Here is a 6000-nt window from a genome sequence, read left to right on the forward strand (position 1 = left end):
AAGCACAGTTTGCATCACTCTCTCCAGGGGATGCAAATGATTCAGTGTCATTCTTAGCTTAATTTCACTGAGTTAAAGTAGTTGAACTCAGGCAAAGAAAATGATTTGCATTTGTTTTGAATGCAGCATAACACTAGTCATTCATTCATTCATTCATTCATGCAACACTTTTGATGCTTTGGTCAGTCTGCTGATGTCTGTGAGATATTTCTAATATAACTTCAGAGAATCCTGCACACTCTCTAAGCTGCGTTGATACATTGCTGTTTGAATCCAATCTCCATTGTCATGTGCACTTGTCTCTGCAAATAGATGAGACTTTACTTCTACTTTTACTTTAGGATGGTTGCTGACATGAGTGGGAAGGATGGCCCAGCCAGGCATTTTGTACATATATATATGTATATGTATATGTATGTATATATATATATATATATGTATATGTACGTATATACAGTATATGTATATGTATATGTATGTATATATATATATATATATATGTATATGTATACGTATACATATATATAGAACAACATAGAGAAACATGTGCTAATCAAAACATGTTTTACAAAATATTCACTGCCACTGAGCTAAAAATAGCTCAGTTTGGTCACATTTGACATTATATCCTTTGCAAATTGTGTAATTTCTTTCAACTTATTTTTAACCTGAGGTACATGTTCTACTCAGGTATTTATGCCTTCATGTTTTGCTCCATGTACCAAATGTTTAAATGAGGATACAATGAGATTAAGCAGAGCTTGTGGTGTGCTTCCAGCTCTTCCTATCACACCAAATGATTGACTGTATGACTGTTTATTTGTGACAGCTGTGTAGCAAAAGAACAAGGAAGGAAATAACTGATTTGCCCACTGAATTAACAGAAACAGAGGCCTTTCCATTCTCCCTCAACACAAGAGAGAGAGAATCCCCGGGCGCCACTCAGTGTGGCAGCCCACTGCTCCTAATTCTAGGATGGGTCAAAATGCAGAGGAATACTTTCCCTAAGGGGATTAATAAAAACTAACTTAACTTAACTTAACTTAACTTAACTTAACTTAACTGAATCTTGTCTGTGTGGAGTTTAATCCCAGAGGAAGCAAATCTGAGATCCATCTGTGATCTGTGAGATACTAATGGACTGGAGCAGGGTATTGAACTTTTTTTCTAGTTGTGTGACTTTGGTTTTTGCGCTCTCTATTCTCTCTATTGCAATGAATCCCTGAAAATCAATTTCAAATTCAACAGATATTAGTTTACAATGTAAAGCAACTCTTACTAGTGCATCATGGTTTTAAACAAAGTTACTTGATTGACTTGAAATATGGCTGCATCATTAACAACAAAAGTGATCGTGTGACAGAGAAACTATCTCTCATTGGAACTGCAGCTTCATTCATTTATTAACTAACCATTTTTTTAGATGCATCAGCTGTTTGATTAAGTGTGACAGTGACTGACCTCCTCTGCTCCACATCTCTCCAGCACAGAGCAGAGCAGTTAATTCATTACGATGAATGTGTTAATGCTGACAGCCCTGATCTGAGTTTACTCTCCAGGGTACCACAGCTTAACCTCAAGCACTTTAAAAGGTTTCAAACTTTTACCGTAAAATTCCAACACTAATTGTTTCACAAAGCCTTCTGGGATTTCGTTGTGGTCTTAGCCTGTAAATGTTGTGTGGAGCGCTGTTTGTACAGACACACAAAGACGACACATTCACGCTGAAAGAAAAAGGACAGACAGAAAGGCTCAAATGGAGGAACTGGGATTAGGCCTTAAGCATTTACCTTTTCACTTAGAGAAACATCAAGCTGAGCACAGCAGTGAGGGTGGAAGTGCATGTTCCAGCCACAATAATGTGACCCCCACCACTATTATTCCAAAAACAAATGATAAACTGAGCGGTCAATTCTTTATTTTTCATATAATTTTGAACATACAAACTGCCAAGATGAGGCTTGTGGAATGACATTAATTTTATTTTACAGAATGAACTAATACAGTGAAATTTATGGCAAACGTTTAAAATAAGATGTAGTAAAAAGCTGAAGTCAGTGGTTCTTATTATGAACACCAGGTTAAAAGGAAGTGGTGCTATGTAAGATATCGTGTATGAAGAAAAAAAACAAATTCTTACAAGGAATGTAAGAACCATTTCAAAAACAATTGACGATTAAAGCAAGAGCATAGATGAGTTAGAACAATAACAACAAATAAATAATTCAAATTTAAAAAAGCAAGAACACACACACCAACACCCACAAACTCTGCATGGAGTCTCTGTAGAATCCTCAAACGCCAAGTCTTCACAGTTCACTCTTCTTTGCAATAGCAAGTAGGCAAATTGCAGCTAGTTTTGATATATATTTAGGATTAATGTTTTCCAATGTATAATAAAACATTAGCAACTTATTCTAGAAGCATGAGACCCAAGTTGCAAATTTCAATTTCATCAGAGTAAAGGATGATCTGTAAAGTAGAGAGCGATGGGTTCTCCATCTATGATGTCACACTTATTAGACTTTTGGATGGGACAATAACTGCTTCAAACGTTTGATCAGCATAATGAAAACATTTGGGTCTGGTAGACAGGACTGTTTTTTCTCTTTTTTTGTTTAAGCTGACTCCACAACATTTAAATTCAGCTTAATCACACTGTGCTGACTGTGTGCGGTTGAAACAGAGTCAAATGGATCCTCAATCTGCTCAAATACTGCCGCAGCCTCCCTTTCAAGTTCACTTCCTTGATGTTGCTGGAATACAGTTTGTAGTTGACTCCTCAGATTAGTCACCAATAGAGCTTGGCACTGCTGCGTTGCTGCCAAGACGTCATCGACACCACTGTGCAAAACTAATGACATCATAACCAGTCCCAATGTAGTGCAAGGAAACAATTCCACCATTCTACAAAGGTTAAAATGATAAACAACTGGGAGACATCAATACCGTTATCACCTCAATGATGGATCATTAACATTAAATACAAAATACTGATGTATCTGAGCTGCAAGAGCAAATACACACTATTACAGCATATCAGGAATTGGAATCTAATACGTTTAGGAAAACTGTATTAAAAGGTTTAAACACACAGCAAAACTGAATGCATCTGTGCGTTTGCAAACTTCAATAAAATATTAAAAATGAAACAAATTGACTTTAATGATGCTATTTGAAGACATGTTGTCTTGTCTTGTTTTGGTTTTGCTAACTATTAATCTTGGATTAAGGTAAACATTCTTAAAGTCAAGTAATTAAGTAAGTTTTAAGTAACTATCTTTAATAAATGATTCTTTTCATTGTTTGTAATGAGAAACATTTGCTCAAATTTAGTTTTAGGTCGAGTTAAATGAGCACAATTGGCTGAAATGGAAGTATTAAGGCCCATTAAGGTTTTTTGCTAGTTTTGAGAATTCTACTCAAGCTAATTGTGCTTTCCCCATTGGCAGATTTTTTCCTCAATACAAGAGAATTAGATTAATTCTAGTAGGGCAATTTTTGTAGTGTTCCTGTTTACTAATTATATAACATCCATCTACATCATATGGCTTTTGCTATCATCCTGTTGCTTTTAGAACACAACAGGTTTACATCTTTCTTTTAAACAATATAAGATTAACTAAACTAAAGTTTCGACTTAAACATTTTTTTTCAACCTTAAATTATCAGGTTCTCAAAAGTAATTTGAATCCAAAATATAAATCACCCATATACAGCAGATAAGAGTGGAACAGTTCAGTCATGTCTTTATACTTGCTCACAGATACAGTGGCTGTCAGGTTGCATTGTATTGCATCATTCAAATGTCAAAGACAGCAGTTCATAAGCAAAGTAACGCAGGAGACAAAGCTACAGGCTGGCAAAGGGTGAAAATACCTCTCCACCGACCGTCTTAACCATCGACTCAGTTGATCGTTGGCAATTCTACACTTGATTGTTACTCAACAGCTGTAGAATTGCAGACAGAAAGAGTGAGAAAAAGCAGTTGGAATGAGTTGGGGGTTAGTTTCTGAGCTACTCATAACTCTCTCTGTGTGTTGCAGTATAGTGGTGTTAAGATCTTTTTTAGCCCTAACCCTAACCTTATTTACACTTTGAGTTGAAAAAGCGCTAAAAATGTACCTCAGGGTTGTATTTAGGCCAGAACGACCCATAGTTACTTATTTCATTTGGAGGACAGGTTTAATGCTCCCTCAGTCAACTCTGATAATATTGCTTGACAGAACCCATTTTCATATGAAGGACCCAACATAAAAATAATATTCACATGTTTCTGTTTTGCCAGACCAAACAGAAGCCGAATAATAATAATGATAATATAATATCTCCCACTGCTTTTTCCACCTCAGCAAAACCCCTGTTTGCCTTCATAAAAGATTAATAGTCGTTCATGAAAACCTGTGGAAAACTGGCTAGTACCTCTCATGTCTGCCTCATATCACGTAACCCACATGAATGATTCATCAACGGAGCAGTCATTGCTCATTGTGCTGTGTGAAGGGACATGATCTCCAGCCCAAAGACTAAGTGCATGAGTTCTCATATGGTTCCAGCATATGAGTTTTAGTTTCCATCAGCTCTTTCAGTCAAGTGGCTGAATGAGTGTTTATGTAAAGCCGCCAACTGAGGGACATGAATGCACCATCCCTGCAGTTTCCTTCACCTGTCACATGAAATGTGTAGCCTGTTTTTATTTTCTAATAGATTTAATGTGCCACAGTGTTTGTGGACCATCTATGAGAAGAGAGTTTGGGGTGACATACGGTGAATGTATATATATATATATATATATATATATATATATACAATGCATCACTCATCACCTCACAAACAGGGTTCGGTCCAAGAGCCGAACCTCATGAGCAGAGAGGACCACCTCTTTATGGAGTTGTGGCTTCTTGTAAAGTTGTTAGTTAATTTAGTTACAGAGCTATTGAAAACATATTAAACTTCAATCCGTAAAGTAAGATTTGTCTTAAAGCTGTTATTCTTAGTACATACTTTAGATTTGTGTTCCAATGACACACACTGCATGTCCACCTGTCTGTCTCTCAGGATTACACCAGAACTATTCAACCACTCCCAATACATGTTTTAGAAATGGGGCCATGACCCAAGAAAGTAGCAGTCAAATGTTGGACCAGATTGTGATTGTGATTGAGGAACAGGAATTGTCCTTCGTTATGTTGTAAGTGTTTGTAGAGCACTTAATGCTTCTATATAAACATATCTTGGTTTCTTACTCAGCCCAAAGCTCTCCATGTTGTTGATCATATAGTAGACTGACTGTAAATAACACTTTCCTTCTATGTGTGTTATCAGGGAAATGTAATGTTTTCCTCTTGACACAACTGCTTTTAGTCGTCTCCTGAGATTTCTTACCATTTAAAAGCTTCCACCATGTTCTGATGTGACCCTATGGACAAGTTTGACTCGGCTGCTTCTGAGAGACTTTCCCTTTTACCCAAGAAAAGAAACTTTAGAGAATAAGATGTTGCTTTCAGTTTATTATCTTTCCTCTGGTATACACTGGGAAATTCAAAATAACAATAATAATAATTAAAAAGAAGAGGGTTTCAGAGAATATTCTCTTGGGAATTGTCATATCTTTCTTTCTTTGATCACTTGAAAATGAGGCTGTCTCTCAGAGATGTAGCTGTGGCAATGTTTCTCTAAGGTTGTTATGTGTCTTTCTCCATGAATTAATTTCTATGGTGTTTCCCATAGGTCTACAGCTTTAGGGTGTGGAGTTTCCAAATAAAAGCATTTGTTATGAAATGAATAGTAAGCAATACAGAAGTAGGCAAAAACATAGGATCTCCATGATCCAGAATGATTCACCAACAAGTAAAATATGTAACTAGCAATTTTCAAATAAATTGTCTAACCCTATTTTGTTGAATGTTTAAAAGAAAAGCCATTATTTGCTGTTTCTTTATTCAAAAGAAAATAATACAAATTGTACTTTTCATTTATAAATATCAAACACATGGCACC

This window comes from Solea senegalensis, linkage group LG12, assembly GCF_019176455.1.
Source record: "Solea senegalensis isolate Sse05_10M linkage group LG12, IFAPA_SoseM_1, whole genome shotgun sequence".
NCBI classification, from domain to species: Eukaryota; Metazoa; Chordata; class Actinopteri; order Pleuronectiformes; family Soleidae; genus Solea; species Solea senegalensis.